General features: G+C 38.9%; 1 protein-coding gene across 28 annotated transcripts in view; it reads right to left on the reverse strand.

The window, feature by feature from the left end:
* Positions 1-10,622, reverse strand: part of PARD3 (par-3 family cell polarity regulator) — a 674,940-nt gene that overhangs the window by 478,805 nt on the left and 185,513 nt on the right. The window lies entirely within an intron of this gene.

The raw sequence follows: 10,622 nt of genomic DNA on the forward strand, positions 1-10,622 counted from the left end.
CACCGGTGTTTAGGGAAAGGATCTCCCCAGCCTATCAGAGTTCAGAACTCAGAACAGAGCCACAATTATCAAAGCAATCAGCAAAGAGGAAGAATTCCAACAACTCATTTATTTGCCAAAGACTTCATGACCAGAAGCCATGTGAGGCCATAATGTACATCCCACCAGAGAAGGTAGAGAAGGGGAAAGTAGAAGGAAGAGAAGGGGAAGTGAGGATGAGATGCAAATAGGAAAACATAAAACATACATGCAGCAGTCATGGGGAAAAGAGAGAGGTGGACAGATGCTAAGCTGGTTTAGGCCATTGCTCTGAGTTCAATGAAAGGCAATGACCAAAGGCATGTTCCACGGAGAAAACTGTCCAAGTGCCCTTGTCCCCTTCAACACCCAAATCCTGGAAGAGTGTGGTAACAGTGAAAGGTATCTTTAGTCCAGGACACTTCCAAGAACAAGAAATTCAAAAACTGTCTCATTTCTCCCCACAAAACTGCTACCTTGAAGTCTTACCAAAGGGGCTGATTCCCTCATTTCACACAAAAAAAGGGCCCCAAGAGCAAAGGACAAATGCCCAAATGAAAGGCATCTGTGGGGGTTATGAATCTGTAACCACTCAATCAATAAATGCAAGTAATTTCTTGTCAGTCTTACCAGTTTTCAGAGGAGATTATATATGGAGAGGCATGTGGGTGGGCATCTAAAGGTACGTGTTGGGGTGGGAAGGGAAGACAATAAGGAGCATGGGTCCTCAGACCCTGGCAGAGGAACCAAGAGAAAGGAGGAGCAGGACAAAGATGAGGCTGGAGTAGAAAACATGCCTGAGACAATTTCCTTCATCGAGGTAGCAGGCTGTGGAGCAGGATTTCCCAGCATTTCTTTTGGCTAACTGGTTTTTCATGGGCCTAAGGGGTAAAGAAGCTACATTTCTATAAATGTTAACATTATCAATAGGACAGCCCTGACACAGCTGGGACATGTAAGGAGTCGTCCAGATTCGTAGATAGATGCGTTATTTTTGTGGCAAAAGACAAACTTGAAAAATGTACTTCGGCACAAATCTTAATCTTTGGGGGCCAATCTAAGTTCCTCAAAAGGCAGTACCAAGTTTTCTCCATTAAACAGATTTTGAGACTGACAGACTTTTGCCCTATCCCACCCACAAAGCCATTACTCCAGATACATTAAAATCATAAAAAAAAAAAAAAAACCTCCATCATTTTTCAGATAAATTCACAACACATGCAATCCCAATTTGCAAACAACCCTCTAGGGTACACACAAATGTGCTAAAAACCACAACGCTTCATAGCTGTATCAGAAATAATAGATGAGAGCGTTCCCAAGATGAGGCTTAAGTGATGGGTTTTGTGCCAACAATAGGAATTCTTAATGTGTAACAACTAGAAGAACAGTTGAATAATTAAGTAACTTCCTGGGCTATTGAGAGAGAAAAAAAAGTATAAATGGAAAATAAACAGATTAAAAGAAAGGATACTCCGTGTGGTACACAAATTATAATAATTATACAAATTCTGAATGGCATTTACCCTAGGTGATACCTGTTTCTACAATCCTTTTTCTGTTCCAAATGTGTTGAGAACAGGGAGGAAGATAAGTTCATCTTTTGGCACCTATCAGACATTTCTGTTTGTGTCGTTTGGTACCCCTGGGAGCTCATTCTACAGTCCGTGGGAGGGCCGGGGGTTAACCAGCAAGGAAAAATCCAATTCAGAGACTTAGAACGGACAAAAGCTAGGTCAGTCCTGCCCTGCTCTGCTCTCCACTATGAGAATCAAGAGAGCACTGGGAGAGTAAGAGCAAGGCAGGCTTCATGGGAGAAACCCACTTGTGCATTAGCACAGAGCCTCACACTTGACTGAATCTCAGCTGTTAATGTCTTGAGGTTCTTAATCCTTTTTTTTTTTTTTTTTAACAAAGTGCCCTGCACATTCATTTTGTACTGTGCCTCGCAAATTATGCAGCCAGTCCTGAGTAAGAGGTTTGTTCTTAGGTGCTTCCTTGTGTTAGAGGCTACTATCCAGACTCTTCCCTCCACTAACGTGCTGTGTAGGTTAGATTGAGTCTCTGTTCAGAAAAGAGAGGACAGGGGGAGGAAGGGGAGGGGAGAGGAAGGGGGGGAGGGGAGGGGAGGGGAGGGGAGGCCAGTAACTGTCCAAAAACTGGCTGGACATAGCAGGAACAGGACACTCTGCAAACAACTAAATCTTTATGCAGACAGTATTAACAGAAATCTACCCTTAGAGGACAGCTAGGAATATCCCCAAATAAGCCAAAGGGTCACATACAGACTTGTATTAATCATCAAAGGGAAAAAAGCATGTCTGTACAAAGATAAATATGAGGAAAACTCTAAGGAACTATTATGCTCATGGTTGAACTACATTCATTCACTAAAGAATATTTATGGAGTTCCTAGAACACACTAGACATGTTAGAAATTGCTTTGTTATGTGACAGTGTTGGTAGTGGTGGCATTTTTTTTTTGTTTCAGTCCATAATCTGTATTCATTCTGAGTAAAATAAAATTGCTAAACACTGTATATGATTGACTGTGGGTTTTATAAAATGTGGTACCCAACAGAACAATTAAAAAAATACTCACAGCTTTTGATTACTGAAACTATATACAAGGCTTACTTATATGGCAAGTTCAGTTGACTAAGCTGTGTGTGTGTGTGTGTGTGTGTGTGTGTGTGTGTGTGTGTGTCTGTGTGTCGAGAGCAAACTTGGAAATTTTCAAATCTTCCATGATTTTAGTAAGTAAGCAGCACCCACAGAAATATATTCAGGCAATGACAGAAATGTCAATGGCTTTCTTTTTTTTTTTTTCTTTTTTTTTTTTTTTTTTTTTTTTTTTGAGAGAGAGAGCACACATAAGTGGGAGCGGAGCGGGTGGACGGTGGGCGGGGAGTGGGGTGGTGGGGGGGGACCAGAGGATCTGAAGCAGGCTCTGTGCTGAGGGCAGACAGCCTGATGCGGGGCTCAAACTCAACAAAGGCTGACACTTAACCAACCGACTGTGCCACCCAGGCGTCTCTTTTCTTTTTCTTTTTCCTTTTTTTTTTTTTTTTTTTTTAAAAAAGGTCTCAATGCTAAAAACATTCCAGTCCCTGAACAACTTGAGAGAGTTGAAAATAGTCTATTTTCATGATGCTTGCCAAACTCGGTCTTAAAATGGAAGAAAATCGTGCATCTAGAATTAGGCAAAATAAAGACCAGTTTCTTCTTACATTCATTAATGCTTAAATGCCTGCAGAAAGTAAAATTCTGAGGTTGCTGGGAAAATTAATAATAGCTTTCAGAGGTATTCAGTATTTGCTAGTTACTTATAAAACACAAGGTAATACAAATATAAGTGTTTTCCATCCCAGTTGTGCACATGATAGTTGACATTTTGGTTACATAACTTTGTCTAACAGCTGAGTAACTTCACAGTAGATGACTGTAGTCTTCAAACTAAAAAATGGAAACAAAAGAAGCTAGTAAAAATGTGAAAAGTTTCTGGAAATACAAAACATTTTACAGAAAGCACAACTCTTACAGAGACATTATCTAACCCAAGCATTAACTGAACCAAACCAAAAGGCAGAGCAGATTAAATATAAAGACCACAGTACAGAAAGGGGCACGGAGCCCTCAAGCATGGAGGAAAGCTAGGGAAACCAGCATGAGGGAGTAATTTTAGGTTTTACTAATGCCTTTTCAATTTAATTTCAAACATGGCCAGAAAAATTAACTTGGCAAATCACAAAATTAATACCATTTTGCAAATTCCTTCTTTATAAACTTCTAATAGGGCAAGTCAGAATAAAATTATAGGCAATCCGGAGAAAAATCTGGATCTTGGGCCAACCACAAGAATTCTGCCACTCCTGAGGTCCTAAGGTCCAACACACTTTCATAATGAAACTGTGGGGGGAGGGGGCTAAAAATTGATAAATTCCTTTTAATCCATGTGCATGAAGATGGAATATAGATTCAATGCCTGAAATTTAGAATATAGAGCCTCAAATATAGTATGCATCTACAGAGTGTATAAGCTGTACCTAAACATAGGTATAAGCTAGAAGTGTGTTTACAATTATACATATATACCCAAATATTTCAAAGCTACGTTTAAAATGCATTAAAAATACAAAAATTGAAAACAATGTAACATAAAAAGTCCTTTTTCAAATATACCCCCAAATCCTGAAATAAATACACATTCTTCCTATCAGGAAGAGAGAAATTATCCCTTAGGAAGAAGACAACCGTGATTTTACAACAAACCAAAAAACAAGCCTGAGACAATGGAATGTTTAAGAAAACAGCTTTCAGCACTTTATGCACTTCTTCCAAATGATCATTATGGATCCAGAACAATGGCAACAGCGAGAGAGGTATGCATGGTCCTACCTCAACTTTTTAGTAACTGTTTCCCTTGCGCCAGCCATGGGACACTCTTATGATTAATTTCCTTATCTGGAAACGTGGGGCAAGCATTCCTACCCCAAAGGGCAGTAGAGACGTTTAATGAGATAATAGATGCAGAAAGCTTTTTAATTCCAGTGGCCAGTACTGGATGTGAGCAATGGAAACAGTTATTGCTAATCATCAGAGCAACGCAGCAAGAAGAATTTCATCCTAATTCTGGGAGAAATAAGAGTAAGTAAGGTTTGCCTGTGAAATGACCAAACAATGGTGAGCTGGAGGACAGCTGAAGGGGAGATGATAAAGTACTTGGCTAGCCAATCAAATAAACTACACTAATTCATCTTAAATAAAAATTAAATTAAGCTTTTAAGGTAATGTACAAATTCTCCAAACAGCTATACAAAACCTAAGCCCACACAGGTGACAATAAATCAACCAAGGCTACTTACTATACAAATATTAATAAATATGTATGTATACTCCAAGTCCAAAACACAAAATAACCTTTTTTTCTAAATTTAAAGACATGCTCAGATCCAACCCACAACTACTCAATCACTGCAAGCATTTTAAATATATAATATATATGTAAATATATATTATAAATTTTTGCACTTTTATAAAAAAGTATAAAAGCATAGGAAAGTGAACAATACACAGGAAAGCAGAAGTGCATCCTGATTAATGTGTGTGTGCACATATGTGCTACCGACCCCCTGCTTTCTTTCTGATTCAGCTCTTAGTTCTCCCCTTTCTTGGGTCTAATTTGTGAAACGCAAAGATACATAAAACCTTATTCTCATTAAAAAGCAGTCCCAAAACTTTTATGGCTTGAAATTTGAGTTCAACAACATCTGTACGATTACAAAGTATATCTTGTAGTAACAGAGCAACGAATCACAAATACATACCAGTAGCACAATGTTAAAATCATTAAGTTTTATTTCATTACAATCCACTTTCTGAAATGCACATGGGCCAGCATACAATTAATCATAATTATTCAACCCACAGCGTAGCAGCACACAGCATCAAGAGGATTAGCAAATGTGTGGCCTTACTTTTTCTGCCTGTTGTAAGACAGAAAGAAAATTCAGACAATATGGCACCACAGGAAAAGGGCAAACAGATTCATTTCCTGTAGAATAAAGGAAAGGTTTAAAAAACAGTTTTCTGTCCAATAGTCTATGGACTCAGCTTTCAAGTTTCTGAGTTTATGGAGTAAGCCATTTCAGGTCAATGTGCAAAAACCATTTTGCATCTTCTTTTAAAGCTCTGTTAAGTTTTATTTTAAATTTGCTTTTTAAAATTATGTAGCATCAGAAGCTGCGGGTTTATAATGTCAGGCAGACCCGCTCATGAACCAATTTATACAAGTTACTGAAACTACGGCAATCACCAAAAACATACTGCGAGGCCATCCTCGCAGGGGATGGAAAAGTTTATAAACACAGAAACATGAAGACATGCACACTCACACACACATACTCGTACGTGTGTATTTGCAAGCCGGATCTAGGTCTCAAAGGCAAATAGCTAAATTGGGAGAAGGGAAAAAAACAAAAAAACATTTGTCCTCCTTTAAAAATTGTTTCTTCTTGGAAACAGTGCTACTGATATTTTTAAGTCAACCAACATAAAAGTCATTTGAGTCTATGACCTCTCTCCTTTTGCTCCACTGCCTGGGACAGAAGGACTAATTCTCTCCCAGGAAGGGGCAGGAACCTCTGGGAAATTATTTCAGAACCAGCTCTGAAGAAGAGTTAATAAGAGCTGAATCTCTGGAGATTGCAAATTTGAGAATATCAAGAAGTTCTCGGTGAGTAGTCAGAAGACTGAGAGAAAAAGAAATAAAAAAGTGTAAAGTTCAAAGAAAATCAGGGTGAGACAAAAAAAAAAAGAAAGAAAAGTATATAGTTCAAGAGTAACAAAGAATGATAGAGTTTACTAACAAATTATCTAAATGTCTCACAAATATTTAAAACATTTTTAATTCTGGTTGATATTTTCACTTAACTTTTTTAAAAGGAAACTGTTTTAAGTATATTTCAATTTGTCTATAAATAAACTAGTAATATAGCCTGTAAGACCAAATTTTTCCCAAACTGAAAAAGCACAAAACACGGAGTGGCGGGAATAGTTTTCATAAGATGGGTTTTGTAAATTTAAATTCACAAAACTGACAGCCACCTTCAAAGATTAAAAGACTATATTCCAGGGACTCAGAGAGCCTGCAGAGATCAAAATTATATCTTTAAATTATTATTTTTAAGCAGTTTAACTTCTTAGTTTAGACGCAATCGTGAGGGATAAAATGTACAAGAAACATGATTTAGTTTAAAATTTTTGGGGGGCGCCTGGGTGGCTCAGTCAGTTAAGCGTCCGACTTCAGCTCAGGTCATGATCTCGCAGTTTGTGAGTTCGAGCCCTGCGTCGGGCTCTGTGCTGACAGCTCGGAGACTGGAGCCTGCTTTGGATTCTGCGTCTCCCCCCTCTCTCTAACCCTCCCCTGCTCACGGTCTGTGTCTCTCTGTCTCTCAATAATAAATAAATATTAAAAATTTTTAAACATTTTTTAATAAGAAAACATTTTAGGGGCACCTGGCTGCCTAGTCAGTAGAGCATACAACTCTTGATCACAGGGTCATGAGTTCAAGCTCCACGTGTAGCTCAGAGTTTTACTGAAAATTTAAAAATACTAATTAAAAATAAATAAAAAAGGAAAACATTGTAAAGTATTAACTATGCCCTCTCTATAAATACTAGTACTCAACTATATTTTTTGGTGCAAAAATTATATTATTACAACAGAGGACCCTCAAAATTATGACCTTGCTAAAACATAACCCTGGAGCAATCAATCATCAATCAACTCCTCTTGTACCTCTTAAAATTCAGGCTTCCTAATCTTTATTTTAAAATGTTATGAAGTTAGCACACAATTTTATTTGTTTGGTAAGGGCTCAATGATGTTCCACTAATAATGACCTATAAACAAAGAACAGAATAAAATCCAAAGCCGTTTAACCTACAAACTCCCAACATTACAGAATGCACAAATGTCCAAGTTCTTTAGAAATCCTTAGTTTGTCTGAAAATTCAGTGAGTCCTTTAAAACCCAAAATTTTCCACCTCACTTAAAATAGCTTTTCACAACTCTTGGTGACATGAAGTGACATCTTGCACCAGTGAAGCTGGCATGTGAGAACACTTCCGTAACAGTGACAAAGTAGTCACAATTCATGTAGAAATGGGAAAGTGACATCACAGAAAAGGAAGAATAGTGCTCTGGTAAATGCCTGTGAATCTATTTTAAAAGAAAATGGACCCAGAAAAGAACAGACCCAAAACGAACTAAATGTATGTTTAAATCAGCAAATAGATGAGCCATTTCAAAACAGATGACATTTCAAAACTTCAAATGTCTTTTTAGGTATGGTATCTCCATGACTGGCTATTTCCAGTTGGATCTCCAAAATATTAAACACTCCATGCCTAAGATCACATCATTTTTCACCTACTCCACATTTCTGTCTGGCAGAGGCGTTCACTTTCAAACCCACTTAAGCCATGCACACCTCATCCTCCATATTCAATCACATGTTTCACACCTCACTGCTAGACTAATATTGCAGACCAACCACAATATGGCTCCAGCCTCCTTTCTGGAGGCTGCTACTTGCTACCACTCTCCCAAAGTCTGCTATTGCCTCCCAGAATGCCTCACCAGTCCTGTAACCCAGTTCTTCCTACTCCACACCCCTCACTGCCTGTCTACAAACACTTTAGGATCTGACTCAACTCCAACCCTTCCTGGATTTTGCTGTTCTGTCCAGCTACAAAGAAGATGCTGGCACCTACAATGTTTATTGGCACTCAAATACTCATTGAATGAATGAATGAATGAATGAACGGTTTAAGTATTCTGAATTTCATTATCTATTTATAGTCTGTTATTTTCTAAATTTTATTTTTTAATTTATATTTTACCACCACAGTGGGATTGGTAATACCCAAGCATATGTAGGTATCTCAACTGTTTAAAAAAAAAAAGAGGGGGGTTGCCTGGGTGGCTCAGTGGTTACACTTCCAACTTCAGCTCAGGTCATGATCTTGTGGTTCGTGGGTTTGAGCCCCACGTCAGGCTGTGTGCTGACAGCTTGGAGTCTGGGGCCTGCTTCGGATTCTCTGTCTCCCCCTTTCTCTGACCCTCCCCTGCTCATGCTCTGTCTGCCTGTCTTTCTGTCTGTCTCCCCCTCTCTGTCTCAAAAATAAATAAACATTAAAAAAAATTTTTGTAAAGAGAGGCAACAGGCCCAAAATGGAGTCACTTGTACTAAGACCACATCACCAAACCAGGACTTAATATCTTACTTAATTACAGTTTCTCTCGTCTGAATGGGATACTGCCCAATTCATGAATCATTGAATAAAGCCAATAAGATATTTAAAATTTATTCAGTTGAATTTTTTTAAGTTTATTTATTTATTTTGAAAGAGAGAGAGAGAGCACATGGGAGAGGGGCAGAGAGAGAATCTCAAGCAGGCTCCACGCCATCAGTGCAGAGCCTGACACAGGGCTCAAACCCACAAACCCCAAGATCATGACCTGAGCTGAAATCAAGGGTCAGACGCTTAACTGACTGAGCCACCCAGGTGTCCCTACTCAGTTGAATTTTGTTTTTGTTCTTTTAATCATGTTCACATTCCTGAATCTCCCCCCACTACACATCGCCCTGTGACTCACACATTGTTACAGGAACAGTAGATGTTCAAATATTTAATGGAGTCTCAGAATCTAAATAGCATTTCAAATCATCTGGTTTAACTACCCATTGAAAATCTTAGAGTGCCCTCTACGATATTCACCATGCCCTCTTCTTGAACTCCCTCCCTCCCCTGGCTTGCTCCAGTAATCTTTGACAGCTCTGACTGTAGGAAGCTCTTCCTGACACAGAATCCTTGCCTCTTCCTTGCCACTGTACTGCACAAGCTTATCTCTGCTTCTGCATGACAGAATGAACTCCTCGGTTTATCCCTTCATCTATTCATTCAGCAAATACTTCCTGAATGCCTTCTTATGACTGTCTGTATGCCAGGCACCAGGAATCTTCCGTACACACACACAGCCACTGTTACCACCTCGGCAACCACTACCATGGTCCTTGCTCGCATGGGATTACAAAGCAGAAAATATGGACGCTGTTCAGCAAACTACCGACGAAGTACATCCCTGGTTCATCAACCACTGGCACACAGTATGATCCTACCCTCCTTCAATCATCTCGGCTTCTTACTCTCAAATGCCACCAATTTATTAACAAAAAAAAAAAATTTTTCCAAGAAATCACTGCCTGCATTCCTAATAACCAAGATATGACTCTTACTCCATCAGCAACCCAAGCAGCTAAACTCATGCTCATGATGTCAGATTCCATTCATATTTTCATGCTTCTTTCCCATTTACTTTATTCTGAATTCCCTGTCACTGGAAAGCAAGAGGTTTTGGAGAACAGAAGTTCCTGCTCCTCCCTCCTCCATTCAGCCTGAACCAGGAGAACCCACTGGACAGACAAAACCTTTCATAGATCCTCCATACATAAACTGAAATCAACATTAGCATAAATGTATCATTACATTCCAGAATATATGTCATTTCTTATTAAAAAAACAACTGAAGAAAACAGTGAGGATTAAAACAGTTAAGTCGAAATTGGGATGGAGCATTATACCAACCTCGAACCCAATTTGTTTCTGCATTTCTATTCTGCTTACACATTATCAGCTTAAAACTCTCACAGATAAACAGATGAAAGCTCACTTTACAATTTCAGGACACTCTTTAATTAAAGCAATTCAAAAGCTTGAGAGAGAAGTGAGAAATTTCTGATTCAAAGTTGAATCACTAACAATGAACCAGCTCTCATTCCTTACTAAAACACACACACACACACACACACACACACACACACACACACACAATCACCATATTGCCAAGTATCACACAACTGAATCACCTGAAACATTTCTGACATTAAGTGAGCCTGGGGGACAGGTGTTACCACAGGACAGGGAATGGTACACATTCGCCGGAGAAAGCCAAGGCACAATTCTCAGCCTTCCCTCAGCAATGATGCATTCAGAAAAACCTTTGAACAGAAACCTTCTAAGGTTTGCACAGAAAGATC

The sequence above is a fragment of the Leopardus geoffroyi genome, chromosome B4 (genome assembly GCF_018350155.1).
Source record: "Leopardus geoffroyi isolate Oge1 chromosome B4, O.geoffroyi_Oge1_pat1.0, whole genome shotgun sequence".
NCBI lineage: Eukaryota > Metazoa > Chordata > Mammalia > Carnivora > Felidae > Leopardus > Leopardus geoffroyi.